We start from the raw sequence: 20,879 nt of genomic DNA on the forward strand, positions 1-20,879 counted from the left end.
CTTTGGATGTTTCATCTGAATCTATTCTATATCTAACCTTCAATCATTAAATACTTCTCGATAGTATCTCTGAATATACATTGGCTTTCTAACCTATAAACTAGCTTTAAAATATTAACTTCAGTTTGCCATTTAAATATCCTAAATTTTCTTAGTCACATGACTATTTATAAACGGATTTCCCTACATTAAACAAAGCTTTTTCGATTATGTTTAGTAACAATTCTGTGTTCCTGGTTCATTGAGGACCGATATGTCTATGTCGGCACCACTGTCCCATGCACATAGTATTCGTCCCGTTCTGACATTCCCCTTCTCCCTATCCTTGCCATTCACTCTCCAGCTACACTCCTCATCTCTACACATGGATTTACTCCATGCATTCTCTCTAACACAGACCCGTGACGCCTGGACAGGCAGCACGGACCTGGTATACGAGAGTTAGACTGAGGTACGTCACAGCCAATCATTGGCTGTCACGTCACTACAAGGGACGGACTTTTCAGTTCCCCCTGCCATGCATCTCCTGTTTGCATCGGATCGCAACCAGGAGATGCTATAACATCTCCAGCATTTAGACTTGAGTGAGTTTGCTGGAGGTGTTTTGTGGCGCTTGTCCTCGGCGCGACTGCTCGCACAGCTGTGGCATGATCATCATGCCCGGCGGGCTCGCAGTCGCGGGGAGGATCAACCTGTCACATTAGATACACGCCCGCTTGATACGTCACAAGGGGGTGTGTTAGGTAGGGCGGGTCTATGGGTAATAATCGAATACAAAAAGCAGGGAATCCCTCAGTACACTGACGGCACACGCCAGGGACAGGCGTTCTTTGTTTACCTCCCACCAAGAAGGTTCCATTCCTTGCCACTGCAAGGTTGCTCTAACTAAACATTTCCTTTTGCCACTGCAAACTTGCTCCAATCGTCGAGCATTCCCTCGTGCAAGAAATGACAGCTGAGCAGCAAACTGAAAATAACTGCTTCTTTGATCCAACACGCTCTGAATTATTGAGCACTCCTTTTCATATGAATTGACAGCTATACTTTAAGCAGCAAGCCCTGAATTTGGACACCACTGCTTCATTGACCCATCTCCCCTGAGGAATTGCCTGGTCAGCAGGAAACGCGTTGGGAGAACTACCTGTCGTTTTCTACCATCCAGGAGAGGACACAATACTTTTGCTGGACACATTGGCGTGGAGGACTACTGACCGAAAAATACGGGGTAGGAGGGCAACTGCCCTATTGTTCTTTGCCTTTCCTCCATATGTGATCCGAAGATCAAACACCATTTAAATTAGGAAACCTTACAAAGGCGGACTGATTCTTTGCTGTCAATAGAATTTCTGATACCATTTTGAAATGATGGAAAATAATTAAGAATCTGTATGCAGTATTGGCAGATAGGATCCTCATGTTTTTTACATGTTTGTTACGTATATTTTATTCATATCAGTAAAAGTTATATTTTAGTACTCCGGATCTATTCTTTCTTTATTCTAACACTACGGAGAAGCGAATTTACCATTATCCAGGTGGGGGATATACAATACTACGAAAAATTTTAATCTACAGGATGTCGTCCAGATAGACCACCACACAGATATACAGCAGATCTCGGAAGATGTCATTCACCAACTCCTGGAACACAGCTGGAGTGTTACACAGTCCAAAGGGCAATGCAAGATAATCGTAGTGACCATCTCGGGTGTTGAATGCGGTTTTCCACTTGTCACCTTTGCGGATACGGATCAAGTTATAGACCTAACGTAGATCCAGCTTCATGAACACCTTGGCCTGGCGAATTCTATCGAAGAGTTATGAAATGAGTGTCGCAAGGGATACTTATTCTTGACCGTGATTTTGTTCAAACCACGGTAATCGATACAAGGACGAAGAGATCCATCCTTCTTTTTCACAAAGAAGAATCTGAATCTGTCCGGGGAGGAAGCCTTCCGGATGAACCCTCTCTCCAGATTCTCCTTAACTTAGGCAGACATGGCTATGGTCTCTGGCAGAGAGAGGGGGATAGACTCTATCCACGGGGTGGTGAGGCGTCAGGAAGTAACTCGACTGGGCAATTGTAGCTGTGATGGGGAGGAAGAGTCTCTGCCTCCTTCTTGCTGAAAACGTCTGCAAAACTGGCATAGTGTGAGGGTAGATTGGAGAGTGACTGAGGCAGTGGAGGCAAAACTGGGCGAACTTCTAGCAGGCAGTGGTTAAGGCATTTGGGGCCCCATTGGAGGATGTCTCTCCGCAACTCCAGTCGAGAACCGGAGCGTGTAGACTAAGCCATTTCAGGCCCAGCAGAATAGGGTTGATAGCTTTAGGCAATACAGGAAGGCGATCTGTTCTGAGTGAAGAACTCCGACTTGTAGTGTCAATGGTTCCATGATGAACACAATTGGATCGAGCAATGGTAGACCATTCACAGAGGCAACAGCCAGAGGTCTCTCCAGAAGAACTGTGGGTAGATGTAAGCGATCCACTAGATCCTGCTGGATGAAATTTGCAGCTGCTCCAGATTCAAGATAGGCAGAGGAGGAATGTGATGTCTCTCCAGAAATGATGGTCATAGAAATAGATAGTTTGGAAGAGGTTTTGACATTTGGAGACATCCCCCCTAGAGTTGCCTCTCCAACCAACCCTAGGTGCTAGTATTTCTTGGCTTCTGTGGACATTGGCTCACAAAATGACCCTTAAGGCCACAATACAGACATAAACCAGAAGAGTGTCTGCGCTGTTTCTCCTGTTCGGACAGCCGGACTCTGTCTACCTGCATTGGTTCTTCAGGTAGCGCACTAGGGGGAAGGCAATAGTGGTCTCTGGACCGAGGGTGCTAGTTTGTAAAACTGGCTCCCCTGTCAAACCTCCTGAGTGCGCTCCCGGATCCTCATGTCAACCCAAGTGCCCAACAGGATGAGGGCATCGAAGGTAGAAGGAAGGTCGCTGGCTGCAAGCTCGTCCTTGATGTGTGAGGATATTCCCTGCCAAATGATCGCCACCAATGCCTCATTGTTCCATGCCAACTCTGCTGCCAGGGTATGAAAGGAGATAGCATACTCTCCCACTGTGGAACCTCCTTGTTTGAAGGTCAGCAGAGTCACCGCGGCAGATGTTCGGCCCGGTTCCTCGAAACCCGGCACGGAAATACTGTAGGAACAAGGCTAGGTCCGAGGATTCAGGTCCCTGTTGTTCCAAGATGGGCTTCGCCCATGCCAGAGCCTTGCCAGCGGGGAGGGAGATAATAAATGCTACTTTGGCCTCCTCCAAGCCCAAGAGATGAGCTTGTAGCCTAAAATGAACTGTGCATTGGTTGATGAACCCTCTACAGGCCCTGGGATCACCGTCCTAGCGAGGAGGAAGAGGCAATGAAACTGTGGATCCGGAACAAACAGGAGGAGCAACGGGCAGTGGAATGGCAACAGTCTCTGGAGGAGGAACCGGGGGTGGAAGAGTGAGTTGATCCAGACGGGCCATGATGGCATTTACAACCTCAAGGAGTCGATCCTGACATGTCCGTAGGTCATGCATCTCTGTCTGTATCCTTTAAACTGTGGTCTTGGGCTGGCCAGCGGGCTCCATGGCCTGACCGTACTGTCATGATCTAGGAGTATGTGGACCCACTAGGCCGCAGGTGCAGTAAGTTGCACCAGATGTGGCGGATGACAGCAGGTTGCGCCGGACGTGGTGGATGACAACGGGTGCAGTAGGATGCGCCAGACGTAGCGGATGACAGTAGGTGCAGCAGTACACGACTCCAATCACTAAACAGGCTCAGGAACAATAACACAGCACGGGATACAGGTAGCAGGGCATGGGAACACTGGGAACAGGACAACACTAAGAAACCATTTGCAAGACTAACATGGGAATTACAAACATGCTCAAGCAAGGCAAGGGCAGATCTGAGCATAATGAATTAATTACATATGTGCGTGCTAGCCCTTTAAGGCAGGGAACCAGCGCGCTCACCCTCTAGTGAACACTACTTGACAGAGCGGAGGCATGTGCTGGCGTCTCCGGGGAGGGTGATGTCGGCAGGAAGATCTGCAGGAGGCAGGTAAGTGGAGGTCGCGGTCCGTGACCGTGGCCGTAACATACAGTACATACCGCACATGAACAGACATAGACAAATTACGGGCTCATTCATGTTCATCTTCATGAGTAATTCTTTCCATGGCATTGGATAACTTTGTACACTTTAGAGTTGGAACACTTTGAGAAGATACTTAGATCATAACAGGTTAGCGCCTTCATGGCAAATTTCGTGAGTTCGGGCCACTGATCCTGTCTATTATCTTTGTTAATGCTATGATAGATGTTGTTGGAATCCAGGTAGGTTCTGACAATTGCTTCCAACGTTGCCACCTGGTCAAGTCCACCGGTCTTAATGTCGATGTTGCTGGTAGTATGCCTTCATCATAACAATACTGAAGTAGGATTGTAGCTTTCCTCCTCATTTTGCCATATCAAATAGGAGTAGGATGACATTGGAGTTGGAAGTATTGGCCCTGCTGACAAACTGGAGGCCTAATCTAAAGGGATGATGATGTGACAAGCAAGTTTGTTTCTTTGCTTCTTTGTTGCTTGAGGTAGTCATTGACAACTCTGTGCTGCTTGTACAATCTATCCTGCATGTAGAGTGTGGATTTTTATTGCATGGGAACAGCACACAACAGACAATGATGTGAAAAATTGTTCTGAGCCAACAGGTCCTGCAGAGCTTTATTAACAGGGTATGATCTGATAAAATAGAAGCATGGCCTACTGGAAACGGAGAGGATATCAATGAGAGAAACTAGACATGGACCGCACATCCACTGTATACTATGATCAATTTGCGGCTAGGCAAAATTATTAAATGTGAACGAGAGGTTCTTTGTAACATTTTGATCAAATTGTATGCAAGCCCACTTGCCACTTCACGGCGACCTCTAAAAGTGGGTCCCTACTCTATCGGTTGCACCACCGCGTGGCGGTCACCACCACTGCAGCACCGCTCCTGCAGAGGGAGCAACCCAGAGGCCCAAAAGCACCCATGCCATCAGGCCAAGCCAAGCCTCCTTGGCTCTGGGCCACGTCCCCCCACAAGTACAGCACCACAGCAACAGACACCACCCCACAGCAGCACAACATGTGAACTGATGGAATAAGCTCACCTTACCATGCGCCCCCAGTGGCCAACTGAGAGTACAAGCAGGAGCAGGAACACTTATGAGGTCATTCCTAAATTAAAATCAGCTGGGCCAAAAGTGCGGAGTGCTGGTACCAAGTAAAACAAAACAAATGATGGGGATAGATTCTGTATCATATCAATGAGAGAAACTAGACATGGATGGCACATCCACTGTATACTATGATCAATTGCGGCTAGGCAAAATTATTAAATGTGAACGAGAGGTTCTTTGTAACATTTTGATCAAATTGTATGCAAGCCCACTTGCCACTTCACGGCGACCTCTAAAAGTGGGTCCCTACTCTATCGGTTGCACCACCACGTGGCGGTCACCACCACTGCAGCACCGCTCCTGCAGAGGGAGCAACCCAGAGGCCCAAAAGCACCCATGCCATCAGGCCAAGCCAAGCCTCCTTGGCTCTGGGCCACGTCCCCCCACAAGTACAGCACCACAGCAACAGACACCACCCCACAGCAGCACAACATGTGAACTGATGGAATAAGCTCACCTTACCATGCGCCCCCAGTGGCCAACTGAGAGGACCTCTGTACATCCATGGATAGACCTATAAATATTGTTAGCAAAACAGGCAGCATATTTCATTTTCCCTAAACGGAAGGCAGTAACAATTTTTTGGGCATTGTCGTTCACCACATTCCCAAGTTGGAGAAGGTGGTCAAAAGGCCAGCTAGTGACAGCAAATTGCCTGCCATGTGGCTTCTCTCCCTCAGACTCATGAAATGCATCAGACATTGGCAGCTTCTAACAGTACATATATGACAAGATGCTGTTGGTAAAGCAGCTCAGAAGGTGACAATCTTGCTGTTGGGTACTGGGAGGACTCGAAATAAAGAAGTGGTGTCAGAAGTAGTCTTGTGATCCTGAAATTCATCAGTAGTTTTAGTACATTTACTGTTCAGAAAAAGAAAATGGGCAACACAGGGTTTTTGGTCAAATACATTTCTAGCCTATATTTCAACTATTTATTTTTATTTCTTTAATCCATATTTATAATGGATTGTGTTTGGGTTGTATATCATCATATTGGAGTTTTACTATATACACTGACATACTTTATGGGGCACACCACATTTGTTTAATGACAATCCTTGGGCAGTTTTGTTTCAACTGATTTTCTTGATTCATTTGTATATGTGTACTTTTCTATATTCATTAACATCACATAGATAGTTAACCAATTTGATTGATGGGTTGTTCGCTTTGGACAATATTTTTTTGTTTGAAGTCACCTTAAATTAAAGTCATCATACTGTGTCCTGCTGCTGGGGCCCCATCTATCATCTTTAATTTGTGGGGGAACTTGGCAGAAAGTGTTGCATTCACCTGAAGCACTACACAGTTCCAATCTGGATATTTCACCCATATTAGGTCTTATCCACACTTGTATTTGTACTTCAGTGCGTAATACAGTGCGTAATATGAAACTTGGTTATGTATAGATGTTGTATTACATGGCATCTGATGAAATATGCTGCCTATTAAAAAGAATTGTTGGGTGTACAGATATATTCATGAGAAAAAGCCACAAATGTGAAGAGCTGAATATTCTATAGAACTTTAAATGTACAGAATATGGTCAAAATTTTCAGGTGTGGATGAGTCCTAATTGTAAATTTTGGCAGCGCGTATTGATAAGTGCTACCATAGATTAGAAAGATGGACACATCTACTTCCTGATGGTGGCCATTCTCCAGCATTGGAGTGAGGAAATCAAAGTAAGGATGTGTTCACATCAGTGTCGAGGTCCCCCAGCTTAAAGGGAATGTGTCGCTAGAATTTTTTATTTTTTTTTTAGTTAAACAATTAGTATCTGAGTGATTACACATTGTTTTAATTTTTTACATTTTTTTCACAAGTCAGGAAATATTATAAATTAGATTCTAATTTATAACATTTCCATGTGCTGGTGACTAGAGGGAGCAGTTCCAGAAATTGCAGCATGGTCAATGTGGTAAAGCAACCTCATTGCTTTATGCTGCAAATTTGGGGTAGACACACTCGCTCTAGTGTCCTCACACAATCCCCCCTCCCTTATTCTGGCTGGTGCCAGGAGGAGCGGTTTGAATCTTCAAACCTCCTACACTGTGTGCCGCCATTTTCTGAGTGAATGCATAGTGTAGGAGGATTAGATACAGTGCTAAGCAGACAGTATAACACTAACATACACAAAAATAATACACACATCACATACACAAACATAACTTACCTGCTCCTGCCGCCGCCGCCTTCGCTCCTATACCTTGCGCCTTCGCATATGGCCGGAAGCCGCGTCCGGAAGTCGTCATCTTACTGTCTGGCAGTGGCTTCCGGTCCACAAGAAAATGGCGCCGGATTTCGCTCTGCTAACGAGCTTCATTTTGGTCTGTGTGGGAGCGGTGCATGTGCCGTTCCCACACAGACGGCGTACGCTGCAGTGAATGGAACAGGTCCCATTCCCATTCTCTATGGGGATTTATGTGCCGTATTCCATCTCTGTATGTATCATTAATCGACACATACAGAGATGAAAAAAAAAATGGCAGCCCCCATAGAGAAGTAAAAATTAAAAAAAAGTAGAACACACGAATACAAATAAATAAATTGTATTTTTTTTTTATCATACTAAAAGCAATATGATAAAAAAAAAAAAAAATTCATGACACCTTCCCTTTAAAGGCAGGAATAAAAAAAAATGCATGCTGCACTATTCATCCCATCAAATCAAAACCGCGAACGGAGGCCCTGAACAGACTTACTGATGGCAGTGAGAACGAAGCCTAAGATGTTAAATTTGACTTTTCATAGTTTGCTCTTGAAGGGGGCAGGGGGGATCCTGCATGGGATTTATAGGGTTTGTTGAGGATTACAAAAACATTGCTGTTTTCTTTCAAAAACAGCACCACACCTGTCCACAGGTTGTAAAATGTCAGCTCAGCTCTATTAACACAATGGAGCAGAGCTTTAATACCAGACATAACTCATATGGACGTGTGTGGCTCTATTTTTGAAAGAAAGCAGCCGTTTTTATTTAATCCTGGACAACCCCTTTAATGTACTCTCCTGGAGTTTTTCCTGTATTATTCTCGGTACTTCTACCTGTCATATTTATCATATATTGTATTGCATGCAGTGTGAAGTAATCAATTCTCCAGAGAAATTTCAAGTAAACCTCTTAATCGGGGGAAAACTATGTACAATGAATGGGGGCAAGGAAATGGACAGGCTGCAATTAAGGGCCAATGGAAATGTCACTTAGTAATTTCTGCATGATTGAACGGGAAATTGCAGCACTTAATATAAAAACTTTTTTATAATAATTTTAAATAGTAGCAAATTGCCTGAATGTCATTAAATTACAGATGTGTTTTTTGTACTTTGTGTCGGCCACCTCTTTGGCTTTGAGATTGTCCATGGCTGCCATACATGCACTTGACTTAATGTTTCATGAATGCTAATCGACATTGTAATAGGATTGAATTCCTATCAACATGACAACACAAACAGGGAACATAGAGCAGACGCACGCTAAGTGACTTATTGAGTTAAGAATTGTTCTTCCTAATGACTTGTATGCATGCAGTTATGACGTTTGCTAATTTATTTTCTGTAAATAGCCCTAAGTCCCTTGGCACAAATCACTTGTGTTCTAACATGCCTGGATAATGCTTTCCTTTTAGTATACGAGTTATACAATTAAAATGACTGAATGAGTAAAGAGCATGAAACGTGGATTTACTGAATAGTGTGTAAAAAAAATTTCTATGTTAAGATCAATGTGATTGTTGTTTAGCAGTTTCGACTTACACCAAATAAATTAGACTTGACATGGCTACTAACCAAATAAAACACTTACTCTGACTTGTTAACCAGAGTGGAAAGCCTCAATAAAATAGAAACTGCAGCTGACTCATATTTCACAATTTTAGCTGCTATAGTAGGTGTAACGTCTATGGCTACGGTCCGTCGATCGGTCATTAACCCCGTCGGCCGTGGCCATGGACAGCTTACCTGCCTGCAGCGTCGTCCCCCAGTCAGGCGCCGGCACTCTCTTCCAGATTCCGAGTGTCTCCGGCGGGTGCACGCGCCCGCGCGTGCACGGCCTTAAAGGGCCAGTGCGCGCGTTTTTGCAAAAACTGCAATCTGGCCCAGGATGCCCTCTTGCCCTTTGCCAGAGCGTTGTTAGTTTTCCCGTTGTTCGTCTTGCTTATGGTCTCCCAGTGTCTTCCAGCCTCCCAGTGTACGCTGCTCCTGTATTCCGTATCCTGTTTCCGTGTTACCTAGTGCTATTGCCGTGCTGTGCTACCTACCGTGCTGTCCTACAGTCTACGCTGCCCTGCTACGCCTCACCGAACGACTTCCCACCGCCTGGTTCTGGACGTGTCCGCTTCGCTACTGCCTACGATTGCCTCAGGTACTCTCGTTGAACCATTGAACTGTGTACTTTCCGGTTTGGCCAGCTGCCATCCCCGCTACGCGGTACGGCCCAGTGGGTCCACACCCCGCATCGTGACAGTACGCTCTGGCCATGGACCCCGCTGGCCAATTCAAGGGCTTGTCACCCTCCCAAGCCATGCAGGCGGATCTGCTGGATCTCCGAGCTAGGCAGGACCAGCTCCTCGTGGCCGTGGACTCTATGGCGCAGCAGCTAGGGACGCTAGTTGCCTCCATTCCTGCTTTCATGCAAGTTCCTCAAGCCGACCCTCCTGTTGCTCCTCCTGGCAGTTCCTGTACGGACCCTCGGTTCTCGCTGCCATTGCCCTCTCGGTTTGGTGGAGACGCCAGTGCTTGTCGGGAGTTCCTGAACCAATGCCACATTCATTTTACCCTGCACTCTCGGGCATTTCCGTCAGATGGAGCAAAGATCGCATTTATCATCTCCCTCCTGACCGGCAAGGCCCTGGCATTGGCTAACCCTATCTGGGAACGTCAGGGACCCGAGACCCGAGACTTCCAGGAGTTCGCACGAATATTCTGAACCGTTTTTGAGGAGCCAGGGCGAGTCTCATCAGCCGCCACCGCCATCTTCAACCTTCGCCAAGAGGACAACACCGTGGGAGAGTATACTATTCAGTTCCGGACTCTGGCAGGAGAGCTATCCTGGAACAATGAGGCTTTTGTGGCATCCTATTGGCATGGCCTGTCGCCCGAGATCAAGGACGAACTGGCTGCTCGAGACCTGCCTCCCGCGTTGGACGACTTGATTCTGCTTGCCACTCGGGTTGACATAAGGCTGAGGGAGAGATCCCATGAGGTCCGTCAGGAGCGCCGGCGTCCTAGACTGGCGCCCAACTTTCAGCAACCCCTCTTGCCTGCTTCTATCGCTTTGCCTGAGGTTCCGATGCAAGTTGACCGACTAAAATTATCGGCCCAGGGGAAACAGCGCAGGCGCACCTCTGCACTGTGCTTATATTGCGGCCTCGCTGGCCACGTCGTGCGTCTGTGTCCTCACAAGCCAAAAAACCCCAGCGCCTAGGCTTGGTTGGAGAGACAACCCTGGGCGTCAACACATTGAAGCAAGAACTCTCCTCCAAGCTATTTATCCCTGTAACCATCATTGCTGGCGAGAGGTCTCATCAGGTCTCCGCATATCTGGACTCCGGCTCTGCAGCCAACTTCATCTGCCAGGATCTTGTGGATCTCCTACAGTTGCCTACTACCCCGCTTGAAAGGCCGCTGATCGTTGCCTCGGTGGATGGACTGCCATTACCAGATCCAGTTGTGTCCATAACCATGCCGTTGAAACTCCAAGTGGGAGCCCTTCATGCTGAGATCATCTCTCTGTTCGTCCTGTCCAAGGCCGTCAACCCCGTGCTGCTGGGGTTGCCTTGGCTTCGTCTGCACGCCCCCGTCCTGGATTGGAACTCTGGAGAGGTTCTCCAGTGGGGCCCGAAGTGTCTTGACCGCTGTCTGAGTCACATCCAGTCGCCACAGCCCGCTCCTCTTCAGTCGTTGGCAGGTTTGCCCCTCTGTTTCTCCATGTTCGGCGATGTCCTCAATAAAAAGGAGGCCAAGACCTTGCCGCCACACCGGGCATATGACTGCCCAATCGACCTGGTTCCGGAATCGTCTCCTCCTCGTGGTAGAGTGTACCCTCTCTCCTTGCCAGAGACCCAGTCCATGTCGGCTTACATCAAGGAGAACCTGGAGAGTGGTTTCATTCGTAAATCTTCATCCCCGGCCGGAGCAGGGTTCTTCTTTGTTAAAAAGAAAGATGGATCTGTAATGGCAGGGGGTAGGGAGACGGACAAGTGAGCCCTAATCTACCCGCCACTCTGTCCCTGCCTACTTGCAACGACCCGCCCTAGGCGACGGGGTACAACTGGGCGGCGGTCCCTGCGCTCAGTAAGTGCACGACAAACACGACAAACATACAAGGAACACAAGCAAGGAAAAGGGGCCGTTGCCCACGGCAACACCGTGAGCAACCAGAGTGGTGAACGAGCCGAGTCAAGCCAGGAGTGTGCGAGGTACAAAACGAAAAGCAGAAGAGTAGTCGGTAAGCCAGGGTCTGTATGGAGCAGGATCAAAAATAGCAGGAGCTGTACCTGGGCCAGGAAACCACAAGGAAAGAAACACAAGCAATAACAAGCACCGAGGGACAGGAAGTGCAGGCTTAAATAGACTGAGGGCGGGAGCTAGCTGAGTCTGGCCAGGTTACGATAGGCTCTCCCACTCCTAAGCCTGCCAGCCTGAATGGTGGAAGCAGGAGTCAGTCTCAGGGATGTATTCTCAGGTGCTGACTGATTAGTTCTGGGAGTTAACCCCGAAGCTGTGCCTGGCAGATCCTTTACAGTACCCCCCCCTTTTATGAGGGGCCACCGGACCCTTTCTAAGTGGACCTGGCTTACTGGGGAAACGCAGGTGGAACCTCCTGACCAATACCCCAGCGTGAACATCCCGGGCGGGTACCCAAGTCCTCTCCTCGGGCCTGTATCCTCTCCAATGGACCAGGTACTGGAGGGAGCCTTGGACCATCTTGCTGTCCACAATCCTGGCCACCTCGAATTCCACCCCCTCCGGGGTGAGGATGGGAGAAGGAGGTCTCCTCGAGGGAGCCAAGGACGGGGAGCAGCGTTTGAGGAGGGAGGCATGAAACACGTCGTATATCCGAAAAGACGGGGGTAACTCCAGCCGGAAGGAGACAGGATTGAGGACCTCAATGACCTTATACGGCCCAATAAACCGGGGAGCAAACTTCTTGGACGGAACCTTGAGACGCAAGTTCCTAGACGACAACCACACCAGATCCCCGACCATAAACAGGGGGTTAGCAGAACGTTTTTTATCAGCCTGAGTCTTTTGTACGCTCTGGGACACCTCTAGGTTTTTCTGAACCTGGGCCCAGACTGTGCACAGTTCCCGATGAACGACCTCTACCTCAGGATTGTTGGAACTACCAGGTGAAACGGAGGAGAACCGTGGATTAAACCCAAAATTACAAAAAAAAGGAGAGACTCCTGACGAGTTACTGACCCGGTTATTAAGGGAAAATTCGGCGAGGGGAATGAAAGAGACCCAATCAAATTGACAGTCAGAGACAAAACACCTTAAGTATTGTTCTAGAGATTGATTAGTCCTCTCCGTTTGGCCAATGGTTTCAGGATGGAAGGCAGAGGAGAAGGACAGATCAATCCCCAACTTCATACAGAAGGCTCTCCAAAACAATGAAACAAATTGTACCCCTCTGTCCGAAACAATATTGACAGGGACCCCATGGAGACGCAGGATGTGTTTGACAAACAAGCTAGCCAACGTTTTGGCGTTGGGTAGTTTCTTGAGGGGCACAAAGTGGCACATCTTACTGAAGCAGTCCACCACCACCCACACCACCGACTTGCCTTGGGATGGAGGCAAATCGGTGATAAAATCCATGGAGATATGTGTCCAAGGTCTCTGGGGAATGGGCAACGAACGCAGTAAGCCCGCTGGTCGGGACCTGGGAGTCTTGGACCTAGCACAAACCTCACAAGCGGCGACGTAGGCCTTAACGTCTTTAGGCAACCCAGGCCACCAATAATTTCTGGTAATGAGGTGTTTGGTACCCAGGATGCCTGGATGGCCAGATAGTGCGGAGTCATGATTTTCCCTAAGTGCCCTTAGCCAGAATTGCAGGGGAACAAACAGCTTGTTCTCAGGCAGGTTCCCGGGAGCTGCACCTTGATCAGCAGCAATATCAGAGACTAAATCAGAATCGATCGAGGAAATTATTATACCTGGAGGCAAAATACAAGCAGGATCTTCCTCCGAAGGAGGGCTGGCCATGAAGCTACGCGACAGTGCATCAGCCTTAATATTTTTAGACCCAGCCCTATAGGTAACCAAAAAATTGAATCTGGTAAAAAATAACGCCCAACGAGCTTGTCTCGGGTTTAGCCTCCGGGTAGATTCTAGGAAAACCAGATTCTTGTGGTCGGTAAGGACCGTTACCTGGTGCCTAGCCCCCTCCAGGAAGTGGCGCCACTCTTCAAATGCCCATTTAATGGCTAAGAGTTCGCGGTTGCCAATATCATAGTTACTTTCAGTTGGCGAAAACTTCCTGGAGAAGTAGGCACAGGGGCGGAGATGGGTGAGGGACCTGGTACCCTGGGACAAGACAGCCCCCACTCCCACCTCAGATGCGTCAACTTCCACGATAAATGGCTCCATTTGGTTTGGCTGAACAAGCACCGGGGCCGAGACAAAGCACTTCTTAAGGACCTCAAAAGCCTGTACAGGGTCAGGAGGCCAGTGGAGGAGATCAGCACCTTTGCGAGTGAGGTCCGTAAGGGGCTTAGCGATGACCGAGAAGTTAGCAATAAATCTCCTGTAATAATTAGCGAACCCCAAAAAACAATGTAACGCCTTCAGGGAGGCAGGTTGGACTCATTCCGCCACAGCCTGAACCTTGGCGGGGTCCATGCGGAATTCATGAGGAGTGAGGATTTGACCCAAAAATGGAATCTCCTGTACCCCAAACACACATTTTTCGGTTTTGGCAAACAGTTTATTTTCCCGAAGGACCTGGAGCACCTTCCTGACATGCTCAATGTGGGAGGACCAGTCCTTGGAAAACACCAGTATGTCATCAAGGTACACTACCAGAAAAATCCCCAGGTAATTTCTCAAAATCTCATTTATGAAATTCTGGAAGACCGCAGGGGCATTACACAACCCAAAGGGCATGACGAGGTATTCGAAATGGCCTTCGGGCGTGTTAAACGCAGTCTTCCACTCATCCCCCTCTTTGATGCGAATAAGGTTATACGCCCCCCGTAGATCCAATTTAGAAAACCATTGGGCCCCCTGAACCTGATTAAAGAGATCAGGAATCAAAGGAAGGGGATACTGGTTCCTTACCGTGACCTTATTCAGGCTGCGGTAGTCAATGCATGGCCTAAGACCACCATCCTTCTTCCCCACGAAGAAGTAGCCAGCACCTACCGGAGAAGAAGAGGGACGAATGTAACCCTTGGCCAGGGATTCCTGGATATAAACTCTCATAGCTTCACGTTCGGGACAAGAAAGATTAAATATCCTACCCTTAGGAAGCTTAGCTCCTGGTACCAATTCGATAGCGCAATCGTATTCTCTATGAGGAGGTAACACTTCGGAGGCCTCCCTAGAGAAAACATCAGCGAAGTCCTGAACAAACTCGGGTAGCGTATACGCCTCCTTAGGGGGAGAAATAGAATTAACAGAAAAACATGACGTACAACATTCATTACCCCATTTGGTTAGCTCCCCGGTATTCCAGTCAAACGTAGGATTATGCAACTGCAACCAGGGAAGACCTAGAACCAAATCGTACGATAATCCCTGCATCAACGGTACAGAGCATTGCTCCAAATGCATGGAGCCAACAAGGAGTTCAAAAACAGGGGTATGCTGTGTAAAATAACCATTAGCAAGAGGAGTGGAGTCGATACCCACTACCGGGACAGGTTTAGGCAAATCAATAAGAGGCATAGCAAGGGACATAGCAAATTCCACAGACATGATATTAGTAGAGTACCCTGAATCCACGAAGGCACTGCCGGTAGCAGACCTACCACCAAAAGAGACCTGAAAGGGAAGCAAGATCTTAGTACGTTTCATATTTACGGGAAATACCTGTGCGCCCAAGTGACCTCCCCGATGATCACTTAGACGCGGAAGTTCTCTGGCTGCAATCTTACGCTTAGGACAGTTGTTCACTTGATGCTTGTCGTCCCCACAGTAGAAGCAGAGACCATTCTTCCTGCGGAATTCTCTACGTTGTTGGGGGGACACGGAGGCCCCGAGTTGCATAGGTATCTCTGAATCTTTCGGGGAGGAACGAAGCAATGGAGCTTCGGGAGGCATCATGGGGGAGTCGGAGGAGAAAACACATAAACGTTCACGTTGTCGTTCCCTGAGACGTCGGTCAAGTCGTATCGCTAAAGCCATAACCTGGTCTAGGGAGTCAGAAGAGGGATAGCTAACTAGCAGGTCTTTCAGGGCATTCGACAGACCCAACCTAAACTGGCACCTTAAGGCAGGGTCATTCCACCGAGAAGCTACGCACCACTTCCGAAAGTCAGAGCAATACTCCTCAACAGGTCTCTTACCCTGACTTAAGGTCACCAGCTGACTCTCGGCAAAGGCAGTCCTGTCAGTCTCGTCATAAATAAGTCCGAGAGCAGAAAAGAAACAATCAACGGAGGAAAGTTCAGGGGCGTCAGGAGCCAAGGAGAAGGCCCACTCTTGGGGCCCTTCCTGGAGCCGGGACATAATTATACCCACCCGCTGGCTCTCAGAACCTGAGGAATGAGGCTTTAAACGAAAGTAAAGCCTACAACTCTCCCGAAAGGAGAGAAAAGCCCTCCGGTCCCCTGAGAACCGGTCGGGCAACTTGAGGTGGGGTTCAAGAGGTGCGGTGAGGGGAACTACCAGGGTAGCATCAGGCTGGTTGACCCTCTGAGCCAGGGCCTGGACCTGTAGGGAGAGACCCTGCATTTGCTGAGCCAGGGTCTCACGGGGATCCATAGTGGTGTCAGGGACCAGGGGTAGACTAGGTATGGGCTTGTTATTATGTAATGGCAGGGGGTAGGGAGATGGACAAGTGAGCCCTAATCTACCCGCCACTCTGTCCCTGCCTACTTGCAACGACCCGCCCTAGGCGACGGGGTACAACTGGGCGGCGGTCCCTGCGCTCAGTAAGTGCACGACAAACACGACAAACATACAAGGAACACAAGCAGGGAAAAGGGGCCGTTGCCCACGGCAACACCGTGAGCAACCAGAGTGGTGAACGAGCCGAGTCAAGCCAGGAGTGTGCGAGGTACAAAATCGGTGGATGGACTGCCATTACCAGATCCAGTTGTGTCCATAACCATGCCGTTGAAACTCCAAGTGGGAGCCCTTCATGCTGAGATCATCTCTCTGTTCGTCCTGTCCAAGGCCGTCAACCCCGTGCTGCTGGGGTTGCCTTGGCTTCGTCTGCACGCCCCCGTCCTGGATTGGAACTCTGGAGAGGTTCTCCAGTGGGGCCCGAAGTGTCTTGACCGCTGTCTGAGTCACATCCAGTCGCCACAGCCCGCTCCTCTTCAGTCGTTGGCAGGTTTGCCCCTCTGTTTCTCCATGTTCGGCGATGTCCTCAATAAAAAGGAGGCCAAGACCTTGCCGCCACACCGGGCATATGACTGCCCAATCGACCTGGTTCCGGAATCGTCTCCTCCTCGTGGTAGAGTGTACCCTCTCTCCTTGCCAGAGACCCAGTCCATGTCGGCTTACATCAAGGAGAACCTGGAGAGTGGTTTCATTCGTAAATCTTCATCCCCGGCCGGAGCAGGGTTCTTCTTTGTTAAAAAGAAAGATGGATCTGTAATGGCAGGGGGTAGGGAGACGGACAAGTGAGCCCTAATCTACCCGCCACTCTGTCCCTGCCTACTTGCAACGACCCGCCCTAGGCGACGGGGTACAACTGGGCGGCGGTCCCTGCGCTCAGTAAGTGCACGACAAACACGACAAACATACAAGGAACACAAGCAAGGAAAAGGGGCCGTTGCCCACGGCAACACCGTGAGCAACCAGAGTGGTGAACGAGCCGAGTCAAGCCAGGAGTGTGCGAGGTACAAAACGAAAAGCAGAAGAGTAGTCGGTAAGCCAGGGTCTGTATGGAGCAGGATCAAAAATAGCAGGAGCTGTAGCTGGGCCAGGAAACCACAAGGAAAGAAACACAAGCAATAACAAGCACCGAGGGACAGGAAGTGCAGGCTTAAATAGACTGAGGGCGGGAGCTAGCTGAGTCTGGCCAGGTTACGATAGGCTCTCCCACTCCTAAGCCTGCCAGCCTGAATGGTGGAAGCAGGAGTCAGTCTCAGGGATGTATTCTCAGGTGCTGACTGATTAGTTCTGGGAGTTAACCCCGAAGCTGTGCCTGGCAGATCCTTTACAGGATCATTACGACCTTGCATCGACTACCGAGGCCTAAACCAGATCACGGTGTGGAACAGGTATCCTCTGCCTTTAATTTCTGAACTGTTTGATCGCATACGGGGGGCAAATTTTTTTTCTAAACTGGACCTGCGGGGGGCCTATATCCTGATCCGAATTCGTCGAGGTGACGAGTGGAAGACTGCCTTTAATACTCGTGATGGGCATTACGAATACTTAGTCATGCCCTTCGGCCTGTGTAACGCTCCTGCAGTATTCCAAGAATTTGTCAATGACATTTTTCGTGATCTCCTGTATGTTTGTTTTGTGGTGTATCTCGATGACATTCTGATTTTTTCCCCAGACCCAGTAACTCATCAAAGTCATGTCCACCAGGTGTTGCTCCGTCTAAGAGAGAATCGACTTTACGCCAAGTTGGAGAAGTGTGTGTTCGAGAAGAAGTCTCTATCCTTCCTGGGCTATATTATCTCAGATCAGGGTCTCAAGATGGATCCCCAGAAGGTAAAGGCCGTCCTGGAGTGGCCACGCCCCCAAGGCTTAAGGGCCATCCAACGCTTTCTAGGATTCGCCAACTTCTACCGACTCTTCATCCCCAACTTCTCATCTTTGACAGCACCTATCTCCCCCCTCACTAAGAAAGGTATGAATGCCAAGATGTGGACCTCGGAGGCTGAAGCCGCATTTGAATTCTTAAAGAAAGCCTTCACATCTGCCTCCATTCTGCACCATCCGGACGTATCCTTACAGTTTTCGTTAGAGGTGGACGCCTCCTCGGTGGGTGCTGGTGCACTGTTGTTACAGAAAAGACCGAAAGGCAAGGCCGTGGTATGCGGCTACTATTCCAAGCTGTTTTCTCCCGCAGAGCGTAACTACTCGATTGGGGACCGGGAGTTACTGGCCATCAAACTGGCTCTGCAGGAGTGGAGACACCTACTGGAAGGCGCGGTTCACCCTATCCTGATCTTCACGGATCACAAGAATTTGACCTACCTACAGACGGCCCAGCGGTTGAATCCTCGTCAAGCCAGGTGGGCGTTGTTCTTTGCTCGGTTCCGGTTCGAACTCCACTACCGTCCCGCCGACAAGAATGTGAGGGCCGATGCGTTGTCTAGATCTTTCGAAACCGAGGACGCCATGGAATCTCCACAGAATATCATTGACCCATCCTGTATCTTCTCTGTGAATCCCTTGCAAGTCAGAGACTTTTGTGCGTCTGGTTGACCGAGGAAGAATTCTTCGCTGGGGTCACAGCTCTAAGCTGGCAGGTCACGCGGGTGCTCGTAAGACCCAAGGATTAATCACCCATCAGTTCTGGTGGCCCACGCTGCCCAAAGATGTCATGGACTTTGTCTCTTCTTGCACAGTCTGTGCAGCAAATAAAGTTGCTCACTCCAGACCTGCGGGCCTACTCCAACCACTGCCTGTGCCCGTTGCCTCATGGCAACATGTCGCTATGGACTTCGTCACGGATCTTCCTCCTTCTGCGAGTTGCAGTGTGATCTGGGTGGTGGTGGATCGATTTTCCAAGATGGCTCACTTCATCCCGTTGACCGCTCTGCCGTCTGCTACACGGTTGGCTGACCTCTTCATACAGCACATCTTCCGTCTGCACGGATTGCCCCTGCATATTGTCTCGGACAGAGGTGTCCAGTTCACCTCGAAGTTTTGGAGAGCACTCTGCGGGCTCCTTGGTGTGAAATTGGACTTCTCTTCGGCCTATCATCCCCAGTCCAACGGGCAAGTCGAGAGAGTTAACCAGATTATGGAGAACTACCTACGTCACTTTGTGTCCAGGCGCCATGATGATTGGGTGCAGTTGCTCCCGTGGGCAGAGTTCTCCTATAACAACCACACCAGTGAGTCAACCACATCCAGTCCATTTTTCATCGTCTACGGCCAACATCCTCGTATACTTCTTCCTGTTTCTACAATGTCCCAGGTGCCTGCAGCCGACTCCACCTTCAGGGACTTTCTACAGATATGGCAACAGACCCGATCTTCTATCCTCTTGGCGGTGGACCGCATGAAGAGAAAGGCAGATACAAGAAGACGGGTTCCTCCGCAGTTCCTTCCAGGGACTAAAGTCTGGCTGTCTTCTAGGAATATCCGGCTGAAGGTGCCATCATGCAAATTTGCCCCGAGGTTCCTTGGTCCCTTTGAAGTCCTGCTACAAATTAACCCGGTATCCTACAAGCTGCGGCTCCCCCCCACTCTCAGGATTCCTAACTCCTTTCACGTCTCCCTGCTAAAACTGGTGGTCCTGAACCGCTACTCCAGGACTCCTAGTCCCACAGTGGTTCCTGGCGGCCCATCTGGGACTTTCGAGGTAAAGGAGATTCTGGCTACCAAGAAGGTGGGAGGAAGGACATTTTATTTGGTTGACTGGAGGGGGTTCGGCCCAGAAGAGAGGTCTTGGGAGCCAGAGGAGAACATCGATGCCCCTGTCCTTGTGAGGAAGTTTCTCTCTCGCTCTGGTCACAAGAAGAGGGGGCGTAAGAGGGGGGATACTGTAACGTCTATGGCCACGGTCCGTCGATCGGTCGTTAACCCCGACGGCCGTGGACATGGACAGCTTACTTGCCTGCAGCGTCGTCCCCCAGTCAGGCGCCGGCACTCTCTTCCAGATTCCGAGTGTCTCCGGCGGGTGCGCGCGCCCGCGCATGCACGGCCTTAAAGGGCCAGTGCGCGCGTTTTTGCAAAAACTGCAATCTGGCCCCTGAAGTTCTCCATCACAAACCTCGGACTTCCAGCGTCTTGTGTCGGCAGCTCACTAAAAATGAAAGGAGCGCTGGTCACGCATGCGCACAAGCGGGACCGGCGCTCCATTCATTTCTGCGGAGCTGCCGACACAGACCCCGGAAGTCCGAGGTTTGTGATGGAGAACTTCAGGGGACTTTCAGTCCCCCGTTCTCCCTATTGCTGCCAGCAATCACACATGTATCCCCTGTCCTGTGGATAGGGGATACATGTCTTTTGTTTAATGGCAGAGCGGGGAGATACCTCCCTGCTCTGCCGTAGTGTTCAGTGGCGTCCCGCTGTAGCCGCCATAGTGGCTGCTAGCGGAGCCTCCGGCCATGGTGGGGGCCCGTGCCGGCGGGCGACACGGGCCCCTCATGCCGCGGGCCCCGTAGCAGCCGCTACTGCTGCTACGGCGGTAATTACGCCACTGTCCACCACCCCATTGCCACCATGTATGCTCTAAACTTCCACCCTAGCAACTGTTATTCAAGCAATGTGTGATACTCTTATGTGGTATATGTATGTATGCACTATTGGGCGGTGATATGTAGCGACTGTATGATAACA

Source organism: Rhinoderma darwinii, chromosome 4 (assembly GCF_050947455.1).
Source record: "Rhinoderma darwinii isolate aRhiDar2 chromosome 4, aRhiDar2.hap1, whole genome shotgun sequence".
Lineage (NCBI taxonomy): Eukaryota > Metazoa > Chordata > Amphibia > Anura > Rhinodermatidae > Rhinoderma > Rhinoderma darwinii.